Genomic DNA, 21996 nt, shown 5'->3' with positions numbered 1-21996 from the left:
ATCAAAGTTTGTTTAAGTCTTAGGGTATAAAAATTATGATTTTTTTTTTCATATTTTGGTCAATGTGCTAAGTAATACCTCATTCTGAAGACAGTATTAATACTTACAACATAGTAAAAAGAACTGTATCTGTATGCTGTACAGATGTACAAATATCAAAGTTTGTTTAGGACTTAGTTTATGGAAATGATGATTGTTTTACATATTTTGCTAAATAACTTTGCAACAGAGTGTGTCAATGTCCCAAGTAATACCTCATTTTGAAGACAGTATTACTCCTTACAACATGGTAAAATAACTGTGCCACAGTTTGTTTAACCTTGTAGGAATATGAAAATTATATATTTGTAATATTTCTCATTATTATGCCCATATCTTTGCAAGAGAACATTGTGTTGACACAAAAGAGGCATTGTTTTGAAGCAGACATTGAGCCACACAACTTGTACACTGATATGTAGTCTCTGTCTGAAACAGATGATGAGATATTATGCTTTGTTTATTTATCAATTATGAGAAATATAATATTAATCATATTTCTGTGAATATCATAACAGAGCATCACACAGTGATGGTTAAGATATCATTTTAAAGCTAACATTCATACAAACAAATTAATTACAAATTGTATGGGTCCCCATGGTACATTCACCAATATATTGTGATTTCTTGTACAAAAAAGGTAAAAAAATATGCACAATATCAGCATTCCTTGGCAAATATTTAATAATGCCTTACATACATACTATAAACAATTTCACTATTGGAAAGGTCAATGTCTGCTGAACAATTTTTGCATTTACAGTTTTGATCTAGCTCTTATGGTTAAAGAGTGATGAAACATTTGTTTTCTGTATGGTATTAGAAATGTATTTTCTGAAAATAAGCTCAGGCTGCACTGTTGTTCCTATGGTGGAAATAAGCAGGCTGCATTTTTGAGCTGCTCCAGAGTGAATGAGTTAACAACAGCCTTTCAGTCTCTAGTAAAGTGTTCAGAGGACACACAGCACCTGCAGCAGAATCATGGCCTTTCAGGAATGCCTTACATTCTTCAAAAGGTTTCTCCTTGAATGTGTGACACGTCCTTAAAGGATGCGGCTTGTTGTGAATGCAACACAGGAAGTTGGGATCACCAAATCTCTCTTTATTACCGGCAGATGATGTACTAAGTGAAATTACAGTTTTTCTGGCAGAGATGGTCCTTCTCTGATCCTTGCACTTTTTACTTGAGGTTTCACACATTGCAGGCATTGTGGTAGAGTTACTCGACTCCAAAAATGAGAGACATGTATCATTCTTGGCTATAACCACCTTCCTGATAAATTCACAGAAAAAGAAGAAAGGTGGAAAACTGACCTGATGCAGTAGCTTGTATTCTGAACCCACCAAAGTCTTGAAGATGATAAGGCAGTTTTAACATAATTGTATTCATGCCATCAGCAGTATCCAAGTAGTTGAGTCCCGGAAGGTGTGGATCTAGCTTTGCTCTTTCCAGTTCAAGGAGAAAGTTGCTTAGTTCTTGAGGCTTGTGATTATCTTTGCCAGACAATCTTGGGAAGTCATGACGTTTCTTAAACAAGTTGAGTTCAATTGCTTCAGGGCTGCCATAGACTTGTTCAAATCACTTCCAAACTAGGTTAAGTCCTATTAGCAGTACTTTAATATTGGCAGATTTGAGCTGCCAGGCCAGTTATGGAGATTGAGGCTGAAACCACTTGATTAGCAGATCAAGCTCTCACATAGGCTCAATGTCCAGGTTCTTGATTACTGCTTTGAATGTAGCTCTCCAGCTTCTGTAATTTTTTTGTCCAGTGTTAAGAAGCTCATGGCGAATCATGTATTTGGCAAAGTCAGTCATAGCAGCCTTTTCGCCTTTTATATCAGCAGGTTGTCCTGGTACTTCACTGTTGGAGACAGTTGCTGGAATGTACTGTTGGAGTGAGGGAGCTACTGGTATAATGGATGGATTCAATCCAAACAAATGTTTTGAATCTGGAGTTCTTACAAGATGTGTTGGCAGTAAAGGCTGCTTTGAGGAAAGTGCAGGAGTCACCCAGGAAGTTTTATGGTGCGTTTATGACCTTCAGGAAGTTGAGAAGTGCACTGGCTGGATTATTCCCTCATCTGAACTTTACCGTTAGATGGTATGACATCTTTTGTATGTTGCACTGGAGAACTGTATGCAGGATCTTCTGAAGCTGTCAAAATGGGACGAGGCACTTCTTGCTCTTTTTCCTTGGCTGCTTGCTACAGGCTACTTAATTTTGCTATGATTGCTGCTTCCTCTCTTTCCTTTTGGGGGACTTCTAACTGGTCTCTGCTTCTACTTGTCTGTGAGCAGTTTCTGCTTTAAGGGCTGCTTCCTTCTTAATGCAGCAAGCTCGGGCCTTACCTGCTTCCACCTCAGCTTGGGCTGTAATCAATTGACTGCTTAAGGATGATATTTGGGAAGGGATGTCACCAATTTGGATAATCTCTTGGATCTTCTGGAAGAAGCAGAAGGGCAGGATGCAGTTTCTTGCAGTGGTGAAATTTTTACATCTAGCCTAGATGTTATCTTAAGAATATGAGCTGTCTGTGTTGATCAATGATGGTAAAGTTTGTCAGTGCTTGCAATGCTTTTTCCATGCAGATCCTTGACAAGAAGGAAGGATATTTTTCAACAACTTTTTTGTAATTCCCATAAGCCTTTTTGAATCTTGTGAGTGCATCACTGAGTTGCAGTGCATTATTATCGGCTTCACAAGTGATGGGTATGCAGTGATCAGTTAGTTTTATTCCATAGCTCTAGCAAACCATCGGTCATTACTTCCCTTTGAGCATAATAAGCTTCCATGCATTTCACGGATGGCTTGACCTTGCATCTGAAAGTTTGCTCTGCTTTCTGCATATCAGTGTCTTCAGCAGCAATAGTTAGTGATTCATCACCTTTCTGCCTTTCTGTGGGTGGGGGGGGGGGGGTCCTCACAGGGAGTTGGAGAAATATAATATGCAAAATGTTATTCAGGCTATGTGAGTCTTGGGAGTTAAACAGATAACAAAAACAGGCTTGTAGAATCCTGACAGTCACTTATTTGTACACATGCTCTGACACTGCAGGGGAAAGTTCTAGAAGCTTCCAGAATTAACACAGCTAATGATGCTGCTATATAATACTTGCATGTAGACAGGTCTCTATTTTGAAGTCAACTTTTATAACTTGTAAATAGAAAGGCACAAGAGATCACAATCTTGCAGTATCAGAGAATATTCTTGGTTGCAGACTGATTCCTAACTTCACAATATAATCTGACACTTTAGCAAGGAATATAGCTTGATAGGAGTCACACAACATTTATTTTTTATCTATTTTTTATTTATTTAACATTTGTTTTCTGGCAAAGTCCGACTTGGAACTAGGGTTGCCACCTTTTCAAATGGCCAAAGTGGGACATTTTCTGGTCACACATCAGATTTTACAGGCCAACACATACCCACGGTCAGTACAAAGGATAGAACTTTACTTGTTTGCCTAAATGAAAGCTTATTCTTGTAGCAGTTTAGTTGCTTATTCTGTTTATTGTAACATTTAGGTATTTTACATACAGAAATAACTATTTTATGCAACTATTACATAAAATATGGGACATAATTATGTCCTACAATCTCAGGACATTTGCCATTTTTAATATTTTTGGTCAGGACACAACTGCCCAAAGATGGACTGTCCCTCGCAAAGTGGGACAGGTGGTAACCCTACTTGGAACAAAGCCAATTTTCAGTGGAGGCCCAGGGAGAAATGCTCCAGATGCATGTCTTTGTGGGTACACTTGGGTTAATGTTTCTCTAACTGATGATCAATTCACAGCAAAAAGTATTTTTATACTGACAGTTTACAGCAGAAGGCAGAGGGGCTTGCAAGGGGATCTAGCTTGGCTTAGTGTAGACGATCCTGCAGGTGCTTTCCAGTTCTTGACTTCAGTGAAGATTGTAGAAAGGCTTGCAAGGCTAACCATTTTTTACTATTCTGGCACCAATGCAATTTATGCAAAAGTTACCCATCCTGAGACCCAGTCTTTGTGGATGGCATAGCTCCTTGCTGAATGACAGAGACGACAGATAGCTTACTCACCAAAACACTGCTTGATCGTTCCAGAAATTATTTTAAATACACACAAGAAATTCACAGGAAACAACAGGTTCTGAAGGTAATAACTGTTAATTTCTGCATCCCCAACTAGCCTAGGCTGAAGACACTACAACACAGGAAGAGAAATTACATACAGACAGGGAAAGGTTGGAGGACAGTACTATCTAAGAAGAGCAGGGGGCAGGAATGTACCAAACACAAACAAAGGAAAAACAGGCTGTAATGACAGCACAATCTGATTAATGAAATCCTCTTGGCTTTTAGTTATTTTAAAACATGAATTTTGCTTGTGTGTTGTAGTGCATTGAGAGAGTGTTTTACTCAAAAGCTTTGCAGATTAAATCTCTTTTTTTGTCTGTGACATTCAGAATTCATTGTTTTGTTGATATTAAAATGATTCCAAACAGATCACAATAAATCAATAAAAATAGGTGCATGCCCATATCCAAGCTCAAAAAAGAAGGGCTTTGATGACTCTATAGTAGCCACAATGGTAGTGGCCCACAGATAGGATTTATTTTAAAATAGTTATGGCAGCTGTACCTCCTTCTAACAGCATTCTATGGCTGCACAGTTGCAACAACAGTCAGGCAAGTTCAGCTTAGCAGCAACGTCTCTTACTCTCCTTTACTGATATATCATCATACTAAGTAACTCATATAATACTGAATAACCTATCCATCATAAAAATTCAGATCCACTCCTGATAGAGCACAAGGGAAAAGAAAGAAAAGAAAAAGTAAAAGACACATTTATCAGGAAAAAAAATAGATAAATAGATTCTGGAATAGACCTGTTTCCCAGTCTTATTCTGAATTGGTTTTAGCCACACACATGACATTACTTATCCCATGCAGCAGACTAATCTAGGTTTCTTTAAACCCATTGCAGCAATAGGACAGCTTTCTTGAATCACTCTGGCTCCTTATTTCTTCATTGGGCATACTGTTCCTTTCCAGTTATGCATCCTTCTTTCCCATCCAAACACCTCCTCTCCTGATAGATATTTACATCATCTGACCACAACTTACATAATTGCTAGGGAGGATTTATGGGAGACCGACCACAAATGCCCCCATTTTCCAATACAAAAAAAATCAGTTCCATCTGACATATTAATCTCCATCTCTCATCATGGTGTTTTCACAGTAGGCTCTTCCTCCACATGCAGTCTGTGAGCATGAGCTGCTACCAGAACCTCCCTAACATTTATGATCATTGTGAATCTTCAGAAAAAACAACAGAAAGGTTCATCCATTTCTTGCATGTTCCTGGATGTCCATTACCTGCCAAGGGTTAGCAGCTTCCACCACATTGATATACAGCTGCATTGCCTCTTACGGAAGGATTTATACAAATATACCATAGTCTGCCAAGCACTGGGTACACCATTCCCTTGACTGGCCCTGTTGCTGCCTGCAACTGTATTCTGTTTTGGCAGATGGAAGGTAAGAAATCTTTGTTAATTTGAACTGTACAGCCAAAGCAACCCAAAGGCTTATTTTAATGGTAGTTTGCATAACCCACACTTTCAACTGATATGAGTTGTATCTTACAATAACTTGCTGAGGCATTCCTGCTACAGCACCTCTGTGGTCAATAATCTGCATTCTTTCTACTCCACACTCCAAACCATGTATTCTCCCTCATTAAATCTTGGAACCACTGCTCAACGAGGCCCACTACATAATTCATCATCTTCATCATCATCACCCACCACTATTTCCTTAAAGCTTGCAATCTGCAGATCTTCTTGTTATGTCTGTTTGAAAAATCCTACAGAGTCTCCACTGCTATTTCTAACTTTTACCCCATCAGTTGTTACTCCAAAGCACAGTTATTCTTTTCTGTCAACAGCACTGCCATTTTCAATAATGCAGCCTCAGCGCACACAACAGCTGTCTTCTGTTATAGTACTCCTATATCTGTCATGAGGAAATATGGTGTTACTTTCATAATCACACTGTATATCTTCCAAAAAAGACCATAACTTCATCCGCTTTGAATGAAATACTTTGGACAAAGAAATAACATGACATCCACAGCTTCATTTAAAATATAGGAAAATGCATAGACACAAGTGGTTGAATATGAAGCAAAATACCATCTTTCAAGGCTCACTAGTTCTCCTTAACAACAGTAAACTGATTTTAAATGAAAACAAAAGCATTGCTCTTTACCAAAAAAGATAATTCTGACTTTTAGCATTGTATTTTGTGTGCTTCACATTAGAAGAAGTGGTGAGCTGGGAGTTCATTGGATTAATCATCAACTGTAACATTCCAAAGATATGTAGATAATGTAAGTCAAGAAATTAGATCATTTCACAAAATAGAGGCAACTATCATCAGAAACTAGAAAGCCTGTAGCATATACATCATTTTTCCAAGACTACTTTACTGTTGGACAGAACTCCCAACAATCTATTTTGAAGGAACATTCATTTTTCAGGCCTGAGTTACTCCTGTACAACATGTACCTATTTTAGGAGGTATGTCGCTATGTTCAGGCTAGATGTACCCTTCACACAATTTCTTGAAAAAACCCTCAACAGACATGATTTTATTTTTGAAGATGTCTAGCACACAAGAAAACCACACTATATTGACCAACATGCCAGTTTTACCAATAATTTAAAGTAACAAAAAATACATCATACATATCCTTTCAGAAGCAAAAATAAATGATGTGATTTAGAAATTTGCAATATAGATAATTGCAATTAACAGATTTTATACTGTCTCTATGACAATGCTACAATGATGTGAGGTATTGCCGGCTATGCCAGGACAAGTAAGGCAGTGGAGGGGTAACATATGTCAGCATAGCTAGCTGGAGTTTTGTAAAGAATTATATGTCGTTTGTATATCAAACTGATCTGTACAAGTGCTTGTGCTGAAAATGTATTTATAAAGCTGCTTGTGTTAAAAATGTACCAACAGTGGCTCCTGCTGAACAGAAAATAAATATACCTGTATTGTAACTGTTGAAATGAATATATTGTAACAGAAGATACTGGAAGAGAAGAGGTTAATCTCAGTCTAGCTAACTTTGAAAAATAGTCTGAAGTTAAATTACCTGGTAGACCACAAAGATTGTATCTTACAGTTCAGATTGCAACCAGAGACAAAATGTCTGTGAAAACCAGTACTAAGAATATTACTGCATTGTTCTTAGGGGTGAACTAATTGCTACACTGGAAGGGTGGAAGTTTTTATAATATTTCTATAGTTTCCAGATGCTATAACACATCTCAGCAAAGCTCTATGTGTGTGTATGGTGACACATATGGGCAAAAATCTGGCTCAGCTTCTAATAAAAGGGGTAGTGTAGGAACCATAAGTCAGGTGACCAGATGTATGTGATGTCATTCTGTAATCCAGCACTGGAATGATATTTTAATACTAGATGAGACCGAAGTCTAAGGGCAGTCTGTTTGTGAAACCTGACAAAGAAGGACCACTCACCCACTTAATCTTGCCTTGCTCTAGTAAGTGAACTAGGAGATAATAATTCTTTAGATCAGTCAGGAAAATATAATGAGATTAGTTAAGTATTGTTTTTCTATATCTGTGTGACTCTTTCCATCTATGTTATTTTTAATATTTCCTGTGATTAAAGATCTGGTGTTTATTGTAAATAGATATTTAGTATTTTCATGCTCTTTTATTATTTATTATTAAACATATTTAAACATTTAATTGTGGCTGCTTTTTTAGAGAATATTTTAACTTTTAAGAGTACTTATATTTATTTGCTGGCACTGTGGCTGCTCATGAAAGCCTTGCTGTTTGGTCAACATTACCATTAGTATTAGGATTAATTTCACTCAGTATAATTGAACATCCTGGCAAGAGCCTCAGAGTAGCTGGCTTTGTGGGTGTTCTGGTGGCAGTGTACCTTATATACTGGGCAGAGGATGTAGAGCTAGTGAATCTTTGCCAGCCTTTCCCAGGTGTGTGTGTGTGTGTGTGTGTGTGTGTGTGTGTGTGTGTGTGTGCGTGTGTGCGTGTGTGCGTGTGTGTGTGTGTGTGTGTGTGTGTGTGTGTGTGTGTGTGTGTGTGTATGTGAAAATCAACTCTCCAAGAGTGTTTGTCTCAGCTACTTGGAACAGGGACATTGAGAGTACTGATTTCACAGACAGGGTGGTGGAATACATGGCTTGGAAAACCCAGCTAAGGGCTTAACTCAATAGCTGTATCAGTGGGGAGTCTTATTTGGAGACTGGAGCCCCAGGACTAGAGTGTGCTCCCTATGTGCTCTTAAAGGAAATTGTGCTTGGCACAGAGAGCAGGATCTGGAAATACTGTATGTATCTATTTTTCTGCCAAGTGAACATTGCTCACAGGTGTCAGTGGTGAGGATTGAGGCTCCTTCATTACTGGCCTAAAGGAAGGACGTCACAAATGTGTTTATATTTTCCATAATTTTTGGTCACTCTGTTTTTAAATGTGTTTAAAAGTAGTTGAAATGCATTTTTTTCACTGGAGATTTATTTTACTTTTTGGGGCTGGCAAAGTGTATCAAACTGCTTTTTACTGTGTGTTTTTTTAGGGAAAGGTGACTTTTAACAACTTTTATATTTTACAGGCTTATACTGATTATTTTCCTTGGGAAAGAGGTACCATTTTGGCTTGACCATAGAACAAATTACCTGTCCCATGGTTGGTCCTTCTTTCAGCAACAAAAAGAAAAAGTTAACCAAAGAGCATTTGCCACCACAGCAGGCCAGCCATTTTCTTCTGCCTTAGGTGGATGACTTTGCTGTGGCCAAAGCTGGTTCCTTAGACCATTTACTCTTTACTAAGATTCCTCTGGTGTAGCACCTACTGCCACTATGGCACAGGGAATTAACCACATCCTCTACATTTTTTTGAGTTTCCTCAGTGGATAAGGGAGAACCACTCTTGTAGATCCTGCGAGATGGAACAGGGGAAGTCTTCCCTATTTAGTCAGAATGTTGTACCAAACCCTGCAGAAGTATTTGCTGCCATTAACAAATCTGTTGGTCCCATTTTATCTGTCAAAAAGAAACAGAAAACTAAACATATAACTGTTCTACTGAAATGTCTCTGGACTGGAGTTGTTTACTAGATCTGACTTGGCACCTACTTAAGGACTTCTTATAAGATTGTTTTTAGTACAATAAAAAAATATGCTTTGTTTTTCATGATTCTGAATCTGAACAGGAAAATGAATGCACAGATGAAGATTTTGCCCTCATATTTCTGAATCAGATTCAGGGGAGAGTACAAAATCTGATTCTCCCTGTGGGGGTTATTTCCAGAATGTGCCAGTGTTTTCAGTGGGTGAACAATAAGGTTTCTCAGTCCCTCAGAAAATACTTTGAGTTGTTACAAATGGATTTTCAAGAGCCTTTGCCTTTTACACCAGTTTAGTCAGCACTGAAGGATGTGCATGTCACTGCCTGCAATCTTCCTGATAGTCAGCTTGTTGCCCCTAAAAAGACAAATAGATTGTGTAATGTTCCTCAGTCTTTTAAGTTTCTATACAGTCACAAAAAGGCACTGTAGAGGTAAAAAAAATGAAAACCAATGACTTACAGGGATAAAAAGACAAAGTTTAATAGTGGAGTATAACAACAAAATGAATAATAAAACAAAGTGCAATATAAACTTATCAGTGCATTTTTCGTTTTACCCTGGAACTTCCTCAGACTGAATTTGTTGGTGGGGAGCTTCCAGTCAATACCTTTGGCATTGCGAGTCTCTCTGAGTTTTCTGTTTAAGTTTTTATACACTCATCCCAAACCTGACCCAGTAGCTATAGCTTTAGTTAATCCTATTGCTGTTAAACATTTAGTTATTTCCAATCCAATACCTTCTGACAAGGATGGGAAAATAATTGATAAGTATTGATAAGTATGGGAAAAAAGTGCATGCTTCTGCAACTTTGATTTTCAGAATTTTGAATTGTCAGGCTCATATGTTACAGCTTATGCTGACAATTGTGAAGGTATGAGGAATGTTTTCTTCTGAGGAAAAATCTGTTTTAAATGATTTAGTTTCTTCCATCTTACAGGTTGCAATTCATTGTTTAAAGTGTGTTAATGACTCTGTTGTTACTTCTTCCAGGACTATTGTTGCTGGTACTATTTTGAGGAGGTCTGCATGGCTGCATTTTCAGAACCTTACCAAAGATGTGAAAAATGAGATTTAAAATTTTTCTTTGTGAGGTAGAATTTTGCAATAGTGTTAATTTCAAGTGACAGATTTTGACATTATGTCTTTGATTATGTGTTTATATTTTTGATAATTTTTGGTCAATCTGTTTTTAGAAGTGTTTTTCTGAGTGGCATCTCACATTCTTACCGGAAGTAGTAAGAGTTATGAGCTAACTGCTATTCAGATTTTATGCTAATTAGATGTTTAGATTTTTGGCTGAGACTTTGTATCTATTTTCAATGTCTGCAGGCTGAGACTTATGCTGTTGGATACTATTGGATAATCTACCTAAAAACAATAATATAAAAAATGAAATGGTTTACAACAGTCATATATGTTACATCTGGTTTTGATCCCTAGAGACATCAATGTAATTCTCAAACTCAGTGGACTGGCTGAAACTTGCTAACCATTTAATGAATACACATCTCATTTTTTTAATTGAAAAGTATCTGTATGAAATATTGACAGATCTGCACACCTCCTGATATAACACCAGTCCTATACACTGAAAGGATTTTCTTCAGAACATAAAATAAAAGTGCAAAAAACAAGCTCAAAAAGTGGCGTAAATCTCCTATTCACCATTTTGACTGCAATGGACAATGTGCATTAGGTATGGACATTCTGAGACTCTACTTGCATTCAAGAGTGCATTAGCTCACTAGTGCCTTCAATTTAAGGCTTATAAAAGGATGTAGCATTACCTAAACATATTTAGCACTACCATACTCTACCAGTGATTGTCCCTCTAATACTAATATATTTGTTGCTAACTATCACTTCAAATAATCCCACCACTGCTTCTCTAACTGACTTATACATTCTCTGGCTTATAGCAGTTCTTGGGGTTGCATTAATACAAACTGTCATGTCGTGTGTTGCACTTAACAGTGCAGACAAATCAGGCACAATCAAATCATTGAAGTAAAGCATTAACTTGATACCTTATGCTACAAGTACTACTTTCAAAATGATTTGCTGTATAAGTGTGGCATTAACTGAAACAGATATATTATCCAGAGCAATGTTGCGATCATCTGCACTCTTATCAATGTCATAGATGCTGCAAACTCCAGTGATGAGAACCACATGTTATCTGTTTCTATTTTTCTTTTTTTTTCACCATTAAACTACATAATGGTTTGCTTAGCAGTGTGCTATGTCTGATTCTTACCTTTCAAGACCTGTAAATAAATATGTCGTTTTCTTGATTTATGTATTATATGGGAGCCTTGCACAACAGTCTGGCAAAAAAACTGCATAAATAGATAAATACATAGATTTATTTATTTTTGTTTTCAGGAGTAGAGCACTAATCTCAATGGACCTTTTTCACATTCAACCTGGGAACTGTGTCTAGTTAAGTGGCTTGCTCAGAGTCACACAATTAGGCAATGGATGCTAACAGAATCAAATCTTGCACCTCTGGATCAGGGGAAATTGCTTGTTAATAGCTCTTTAATCCTATAAGCCAGTTGCCAGACTAAATAAACACATAAATCAATGATCTAGAAACTGGGCAAACAAGGAGTTGCAATAATAAGTTCTTCACCTTCCATCCAAAAGATACAAGGTTTGATCATGACCTCCGACCAATGCCTGCTTGGAGTTTGCATGTTCTCCCTGTGTCTGTGGGATTCCTCCCACCTCCAAAAAACATGTTGAGTGTTTCTATCTCAAAATCACCCAAGAATGCAGCTGTGGACAGCAGCACAGATGCTATATGGTGCCCTATAGTAGTGAGAGTTGTATAGGCCAATCGGTTTGGGCATCTAGAGTTGTATAGACCAATCACTTTGGGCATCTACTTTGATGTGTAGTATTTTCAAGATAGGAGAACAAAGATCACAGATGGTGTACTGTGGCAGGGCTAGCCACTCGAAAGTATAAAAATGTGGTCTTGGTGATCCACTTGTATTGACCAATATCACAAAATGGGCAAGGGTATTTGTTAGTATTAAGTGGGATGAGTACCTGTCCTACTCCAACCTATGCCAGGGACCCATGCTAATGGTGGGAGGGGTGTATGTGTCCCTATTGGCCAAATGGTGTGCCTGCTATAAAGCCCAGCAGCCCTAGGTCAATAAACTGCTGTCCAGTCAGTGTCCATTTGCACAGCTTGGGTTATCTGGCATAGCTCTCTTGAGTGAAAGCTGGAAGTAAATCCAATGAATCTGCCAAACATAAACTAAGAATTGGTATGCTCAGTGTAGGCTTGCTGAAAGGATGTAGCTTGGAAGTGGATGCCATGATGATAAGGAAGAGGCTGGACATCCTATGTATCCAGAAGACAAGATGGAAGGACAGTGCAGAAAAGCCCCTTGGCTTGGGATCCAGAGTCTTCTGCTCAGGAGCAGGATAGACTAGAGCTGGTGTGGGAACTGGGGTGAGGGATAGGCTTCTGAAGACAGTGAGGGATATAATCAGAATTTGTGACAGATTCATGGCAATCAGACTCCAGTATAATGACTGAGCAGTATTCATAATCTCTGTCTTTGCCTGACAGCAGAGTTTTGATAGTGAGGAAAAGAGTTCCTTCAGACAGCAGTTGCAGGACCTGCTAGATAAAGTAGGACACCATAAATTGGTGTGGATAATGGGGACCTGAATGCACATATCAGGAAAGACAGAACAGCATGTGAGGACTTCTTGGGTCCATGAGGATGGGGTTACAGGAATAAAGAAAGACATTCTAGACTTCTGTATAGCAAATGGCATGATGGTGACTGTCACATGGTTCAGCAAGAGACACAGCCACAAGATTACATACAAGAGTGGCCAACATGCAGCTCAGGTGAACTTCCTCCTAGCAAGGAAAGGGCATGGGGGTAGAATCAGTAACCACAAAGTCATTCCCAGTGAAACAGTTGGCCCACAGCATAAACCACTGGTTGCCACAATCAGCTGTAAGCAGTGGTCAGAGAAGGCTATGTGGTCAACAGAGACCAGGTTGAAGACCTGGACATTGACTGGAAAGAAATCACAAACATTCAAGGGATAACTCAGGGCTCTAATACCTCAAGAAGAAGAAGAGGAAAGAGGTGGAATTGAAAAGGAATTGCAGTGCCTCAAAACAGCATATGTGAGAACTACAAAACATATACACGGTTGAGCTAGGTATGGAAATAATATGTAGAAGGAAAGTTGGTGATGAAATGTAGAAGTCCAGGAGATTTCAAAAGAAAGAAGGAGTGCAGGAAACATTGGGATACACAAAAGACAGATCAAGCTTGGAAGGAATACAGGATGGCTAACAGTCTAAGAAAGGAATTGCAATAGCAAAAACAAGGTTTCAGAGGCACTCTATCAGCTTCTGGAAAGTGACTCAGTAGATGGCACAAAGAAATTATATCAGGTTGCATTGCAAAGACAGAAAGTTAAAGAATATAGACAAACACCCTTTATAAGGGATGCTTGCAACAATCTGCTCACCAATCTACAGGACATCAAAGGCAAATGGAAGGAGTACTTCCAGCAGCTTCTGAATTAAGGAAACCCCACAGAAGCTGTATTGCTCCAACACAGCCTACAATGAGAGTGGAGGACGAGCCCACCACAGTAGAAGTAAGAACAACACTAAGGAAAATGAAGTCAGGGAAGGCAGCAGGGTAGGATGAGGTCACAGCAGATATGATAAAGTTGTTGGATGAGAAGGGGAGAAAGGGCTCCTGTGGGCACTCAAAGCAGTATGGAGAGACAGACGTATCCCAGATGACTGGAGGATAAGTATATTAATGCCAGTGTTCAAGAACAAAGGGGGTACCCACAAATGTGGGCTGTGCAAAAGTATCACACTAATATCGTATTGCATGAAAGTTCTGGAAAGGGTGATTGATAAATAAATGTGCAAAGTAGTAAAAAGTAAGATGGGAGATGAGCAGTTTGGATTCAGATCGGTATACAGCACAAATGACCCAATATTTACAGTGAGAAAAATACTTGAGAAGAAGCTAGACATGAGGAAAGAGTCCAACTGGGCATCCCTAGACTTAGAGAAAAGGTATAACTTAAGTCCCAAAAAAACTGACTTGGGCAGTGCTACAGTGGTCTGAAATCCCAGAAACATTGGTAGAATCAGTGCAAGCTATCTACCCAATGACTCAAGTACAAAGACTGTTTTGACTCACAGAGGGGTTCCCAGTGGGAGCGGGTGTACATCAGGGTTCTGCTTTGAGCCCACTGCTTTTCATACTGGGGATGGACTACATTCACAAACAGGTCAGAGGGCACAGATCAACAAAGTTGCTGTATGCAGACAATGTGACATGACAGGCAGACTCTGAGCAAGACCTTCCACAAAGAATAAGGAAATAGAATGCAAAACAGAAGGCATATGGGATGAAACCTAGCAGAGATAAGTCAGCTGCAATGGTAGCAAATGGGGGAAATCAGAAGAAGCTGAGAATTGAGATAGAAGAGAAAACAGTGGAACAAGTTACCATTTTTATCAATCTAGGAAGGGTGGATGAGGAAAAGGGAAGCATGAATGCTTACGGCAAACAAAGGCAAAAAGAACAGCCATCTAACATCTCTTCCTAATTATACATACAGATGTCTTGTATGAAAGGACTCATCCTCTGACTCAAGTTGAGAAAATTAAAAATGAGGCAATATAATCTAAGAAATTGTTCATGTGTCTGTTCTGCCTACCAGGGTTAATTCTATTTTAAAACAAGAATATCTGTTTCCGACATTAAGGCTTTAAATTACTATTAATATTCCCATTCACCCATTTTGGAGAGGGAAAACTCCAACATATCTGTCTGGAAGTTTCTCCTTCTCCCTTCCAGCAAACTGAAATATCCATGTGCCTTTAAGGGCCCCCAGTTCTATGACACACATCTCTGACTGTCACCCAGATAATGTGAGATCAATTAGCTGCTCAGGAAGCTGGAAGAGCCAGGGAGGAAGAAGAGATTCATGACTTATGTTGGTGCCTTATCCAGAGAGGGTGGGCTCTTTCTCCTATTGTTACCTGGCACTCTAGGAGAGTGGTGTAAGCAGCTTCCCTGAGAATATACCCCTGAGGGGAGAGAACTGGTGGGTCCACCCAAGCTGATACTGTAGCCCTTAAGTAGGCATGTCAGGGACTGGGTATACCTCCATATCAGGGCCATAGATGGTCCTTCCATAGTGATGCAGAGCTCATGTTACCAGAAGGTGGAAGGGTTAGACCACATCAATAAAAACAAAACAAAACTTCTTTAATGACTGCCAGGATGATGGCTCCTAAATTGGTTCTTGCCTCTCTGCAATTATATGCTATGCTGTCTTGTATTATTGATTTTGACCACATGATGGCAACAAAGGTAACTAAATTACTGTTTACTTTTGCTTGGCTTGCAGAAGAAAAGTTTTTACTTTTGTAGAAAACATGGTTTCTTCAGTTATGTCCTACTTTGGAAGAAATTGCTGGGTTGCTATGTCCTCTGCTTTTTCATTTAGGACATATAGAAACACAGCTGATTTCTTAAAGCATGGTGAGTTATCCCTATAATTTCTTAGCCACTGTGTTTCAGTATACTTAATTTTAAAAATGAAATTGTCACCTTTATGAAATATACTTCCAGTTTTCATTATTTTTATTTTAATTTATGTTATTTGGAATTTGATATTTTATGATGTGTTAAACATGCAGAGGAAGTTTTAGCATACTGTGCTAATGGTCATGTGATTCAAAAGTTAGCTTATGTAAACAGTTGGCTTTGGTTTGTTAATCAGGTTACACAGATGAAGCTTAATTAGCGAAAAAGGTCTCAGTGTTTTGAAATCCATTGGTGGTATTATTTTCAGTGAGTACTGAATTTGTTTATACATATGCACACACACACACACACACACACACACACACACACACACACACACACACACACACACACACATTTTGTAGGGAGGCTTTCTCCCCAGCATTATGTGGGGGGTTGTGCCCCCCACACCCCCTGCAACTTATATATACCAACTTCGAGATTAGACTGCAGTGAGGAAATGGGATAATTCCCTGATGCTCACGGAACGGCAATCTCAGTGCACACTGCTGAACTCAGATACTTGAACTACACTACACATTCGCTGTAGTGTAATCAATGTATTTTGAGTCGGCATTCTGCCCATTTGAAAACTGCCTTTTATCCGCATGCTGGTCAACAGCAGTGACTTTGTTTATTTAATTGTAGACCATATATATACATACATATATATGTATGTATATTGCTGACTACAGCTAAAGGCAGCAAATGGGGAAAATTAGAAGAAACTGTGTATTGAGATGGAAGGGAAAATAGTGGAATAGGTTAACAGCTTCAAGTATCTAGGAAGGGTGGTTGTGAAGAAGGGACGTCTGAATGAAAAGGTCAAAGCTAAAAACAGGGGGGCTGCAGCCAACTGGCACAGAATGTCAGGAGTAGTGTGTGACAGTGGACATAAGAGTAGAAGCCCAAGTAGCTCTAATTACAGAGAAAGTCAAAAACAGCAAATTGTGTTGGTTTGGGCAGATATGCAGGAAAGCAGAGTGCAATTTGGTGAAGATGATTTGGGACAGATATGAAGAAGACAAGGGGAAAATGAGGGTGTCCAGGTACTAGGAAGGACTTTTGAAGGTTCAGTTTGAAGCTCAGGTGGGAAATAAGGGATGTGACCTTGTCTAAGGCTCCAAACACCAATATATAGAATCTACATAAATCAGGAAGTCATCTAAATAAGAAAAAGGTGGATGCCTAGGGTTCTGCAATAGATAACCACTGGGGTCAGACACTTTGTAAATACTTTGGGTGCAGTAGATGGCCCAAAGGGTAAAGCAGAAAATTGACAATGTAGGCAAGATATAGCAAATCTTAAAAAAATTCCTGAAACTGGCAGCAATAGGAGTATAATGAAAAGTGTCCTTGAGATCCAGAGTCATCAAGAAACAGAGGTCTAGAAGCAACATTAAAACCAATTGTAAAGAGAGCATTTTGAATTTCAGAAGTTTTACAAAAGTGTTTAGAAAGGACAAATCTAGGAAGGATCTCCAAGAGAGCTCCTTTTTTTGGGTACCAAAAAGTTTCTGGAGTAAAATCCTTTGCCTTTGTGTATCACAGGCATTGGTTCTATGATCCCTGCTTCTGTGATGTGACAGGGACATGGAGGAACCAGCTTTGTCTGGTCTGGTGGCTGTGGGGGAATTCTCATAAAAGGAGGAGGATTTTCTAATCACTGCCAAGTGTATACTCTCCGAATTACTCAGGGAACCCATTTGTCTGTGACTATTTGAGCGAGTCTGGAGAAGGCTGAAGAGCAAAATGGCAGGAGGGGATTGGGGTGCTCTGTGACCCAGTATAGTCATTCTTTGCAGGGGGTTGATCCTTTTTCAGAAAGGAACCCCTCTTGTTTGGTTTAGAAGAATTGCCATTTCCTTTGGATCCCTGACTTTTGCTTGTATGTCATTTTTGTTTGTTCTGCCTTTTGAAGGAAGACATCTTGTTTGGGGAAAACTTAGGTTCATGTAACATCCTAGATACCCCAATCATTAATTTGTCTCTACTATCCCACTCTTTGAGAATCTGTGTAGCAAAGAGCCCAAACACCAATTCAGAAATGAAAGGTGCACACATTATTTCATCTTTTAAATCATCAGAGAAGTTCTGATTACATGATCGAGCATACTGTCTTAACACAACAGAAGATGCTGCATTTCTCTAGGCTGAATCTCCATGTTCAAACACACCTCTCACAGAAAGTTTTAAAACCTGAGTCAATTTAGAAACAATTTCATTCATGTAAGATTTTTACTCTGCAAGTAAGGATGCAGCAAAATTATTTAAGCTGTATGCAACACTGTAAAATAAATGTCCATATGCAGCCTTGATAATTTAACATTCTAAAGGCTAAATTACTAGAAAGAGGCATCAATCCATGCTGAAGATCTAAATATTTTCCATCTTTATCAGGGGGCTTTGGGTTAGATGAAGTCAAGGACTTTTTAATTGAGCATCTGGGTAGGCTACAGCTAGGTCTTCAGTCAAATGAGAAAACAGATCTGTCACATCCAAGGAGATTCTAAATTTTCTCTAATTCTAAATTTTCTCTAAGCCATTTTAGGAACTTCTGGAATAGATACTGGTGTCCTGCAGTCAGCTTTATAAACATCTTCTGAGGCCAGCAAAAGAGGGGGGATAGCAGCAGAAGTGGGCATCTCGTCTTCTATAAGGTCATAAAACCTGCCTGCCTCTGAGGTAGTTCCCAACTGCTCCTAACCAAAAACATTACTAAATTAAGCAGTCATATGAAAAAGTGAACACTTGTTTGGATTTAAGCTCAGGTTCACAATCCAAAAAATGAGACTGAATATTAAATCTAATAAAATGAGAAGAAAGGGTCCCTAAATGGGGCTTATCTGAGCACTGAGAATCAAAAATCATCCTATGAACAGTCAGAGGACCTTTTTCTTTGGATGGCAGAAAAGGACTGAACTCTCACTTCCTGTGACAGCTGAATGCTTTCCTCTCAAGATGTGTTCAGCCAATCAGCTGCCACAGCAAGAGAGAGGGAGGGGAGCCCCCTACCTTGGCAGATAACTCAAAAATGCCACTGAGGCAGCAGGAATAATAAATACAGTGCCTTTTTGTGTTTTTTAATGAATAGTTAGAGTATGGGATTGTTGGATCAAGGATATGTGACAGGGCTATTAATTTTTTATTCAAGAAAAGGTAACATTTCTGATTTGTCAAATTGGAGGCCAATTACTTTAACAAATATTGATTGTATACTTTTATGCAAGTTTCTCTGTAACAGACTTAATAATTTGTCTAACATTCTATGATAGGGCAGATGGAATTCAGAGTAAAGATTGTAAGTTAATGTTAGTTACAATTAGGGAAGTAATTTCAATTATTTAATCTAATGGCTCAATGGGTTTATTAGTCTCGTGATATTTCTAAAGCTTTGGGTTCTGTAAGTTATGAGAGTTCATGTCATTTATTAGAATGTTATAGATTAAGTTATAAAATATTAAAAGTGTAAAAAGATATTTATTCTACTACTTGGGTACAACCGATTGTGAATGTTTTGGGGGATGCAGATTAAGTTGAGAAAAGGTTAGAAGCAAGGTTGCCCTTTACATGCTTTTTTGTTTGGTTTAACTATGAATACTTTTTTCGACACTGTCATTCTTCATGCATTCTGGCACAATACAATGTCTTACCAGCTGTGTCTTCCGCAGTTTGTCTTTCAAATGCAGATGATTTAATGATTACAGTGAAATCTAAACAATACTGAAGTGTGATATGTAAAATGATGAGATCTTTGTTACAGTCAGTAAGTTTGTGTTTCAGTGTATTTATGTACTTTGGTTTTGGCAGGGTTTGTTTATTTAATGACGTAGAGTTTGGTATTACAGACATCAAAGTTCTAAGCATTGTGTTTGGGAATAAAGCCAATGAGACAATGGGGTGAAATATTAACTGGACTGAAGGATATACTTACTAAATGAGCACATTTTAAAATGTCATTTGAAAAAAGTTTTTTTTCTTGCACTCTGTGGCTATGGGGACCTGATATATTTTGGGAACGTTTTTCCTTTTTCAAAATCTCAAGCAGATGGGACATTGGTTTAATGTCTCATCTGAAGGACACTAAATTTGGGAGCACAGCATCCCCTCATGCTGCACTGCAGTATCCGCAATTTAAAAATGAATCCAGCCACCTGGAGTGGGATTAGAACATGTACCCTTCTGTTTTTTTCAGCAGCAAAGGTGAGTGTGCTACCTGTTGAGCACATAAGTATGCCATGTGAACTGATTTACCTAAGTCTAATGCCTAAGTGACTTGTTCAAAAAAGGCCACCAGCTTCAAGAGTCATGATCTACCTTTAACAAACTCAGATTGGTTCATTTCCGGGTTTTAAAGACTGCTTATGTTCTTGTTTGTGAGATCCACAATGATGCACTTGATTTCTTCACAGACAAGTCTATTGGGGTGGTAATTTTCTGCCATAGTTCTTAGCTACTTTTCAAAAATTTAGAGGCAGTATCACTCTTTTCTTAGTGCAAAGAGGATTGTTTTGGATTTGTTAGCTTTACAGAGCATTTATGTTTTTAGTTTGTTTAATTTTAGCTAGTTTAAATATTTGGGATTGAGTTAGTTGTGCCAGTAAAGGCATCTTCCAAATATTTGTGGTCTATATTTTATTTTACATTTTTTAATATTGATTTTTTTCTAATTTAAACAAATTTCATTTATGGGGACTTGATTTAGGTGGGTAGTATGTGTGTGTGTGTGTGTGTGTGTGTGTGTGTGTGTGTGTGTGTGTGTGTGTGTGTGTGTGTGTGTGTGTGTGTATGTGTGTGTGTGTGTACACGCATATGTGTGTGTGCATTTGTATTTTGTGTATGCAAATACCTATCAACCTCTTAGTGCAAGAAATCTGGACACAGCTAAAAATAATGGGAGGACAAATGTCCAAAAATAGGGACTCATCTGTCATAATTTAGTGACTTCAGTCCTCAATGATTTGCCAGTAAACCACACATTTCATGAGAAACAGATTAAAAATATGATGCAAAAATCTGGACACTCTGTGAAACTCTGGACACTTGAGAGGTACGTGTATGCTGTGTGTACAATTTCATTTTGTTTTTATTGAAGTGGATGAGAGATTGTGCCTATAATTTCATTAACCATTTTCTTTTTTATTTTGTTTAGTTGAAAGAGAAATCCAAATGTTATTTCTTCAGCATGTTAGATTTCATTTGGAAAGTTTTTCTAGGTGGGTTAGATTATGTAGAGCAGTGAGTGAAGTTTATTTATTTTTACACTGAAGTGAATGGATCATAGAATATTTTTGTAGTATTGTCTTAATATTTTCTTTATGTGTAGATTTGGGTCTAGAGTTTTTTAACCAGGTCTGGAGTGTTTTGGTTTGTATGCCTTCATTTTGTTTGTAAAGTGTGTGTAGTTTCTTGTTAATTTGTGGTTAATAGCACGGATATGGCAGATTTAGTGTTATTAAGCTGACATGATTAGGTGAGCAGAGTATACATAAATTGGGGATGATATATGTATATTTTATTAATTGCTGATAATACAGGTGGAGTGGTAATAAATACAATACAGGAGCACATCAGCTTAGTTAAACTCTTTTATTTCATCCCCATATCTAAGTCCATTATTACTATATATATATATATATATATATATATATATATATATATATATATATACACACACACACACACACACACACACACACACGCACGCACGCACGCATGCACACACATATATATATATATATATATATATATATATATATATATATATATATATATATCACCAAAAGTATCCACTGAAAAGAAGCCACAAACCTAGTGGGACTTACCTAATCAACAGAAGATAAACAATTAAATGCAGTAATATAGAATACTACAGAGACAGTCTCTTTGGTACAAATGCAATTTATTTATGATGAAGAAATACAATTTAGAGCTCTTCTTCATCCAAAAGTGCTTTTTGCAGGACCTGCAGTGTGTTCTACATAGGTTGTCTGATGATTCTCTAGTACATTTTGCTAACCCCAAACCTTCCAAGCAGTGGTTGTCTCTAATTGCCCTATATACCTGAATAAGATCTCCTCTTAGATATCTATAAGAGATACTGTACAAGTTCAGATATTTTAGTCTTTCATAATAACTTAAATTTTTACATCCA

This window comes from Protopterus annectens, chromosome 5.part0 (assembly GCF_019279795.1).
Source record: "Protopterus annectens isolate FY-2018-M chromosome 5.part0, PAN1.0, whole genome shotgun sequence".
Lineage (NCBI taxonomy): Eukaryota > Metazoa > Chordata > Ceratodontiformes > Protopteridae > Protopterus > Protopterus annectens.
This window is presented reverse-complemented; position numbering follows the sequence as displayed.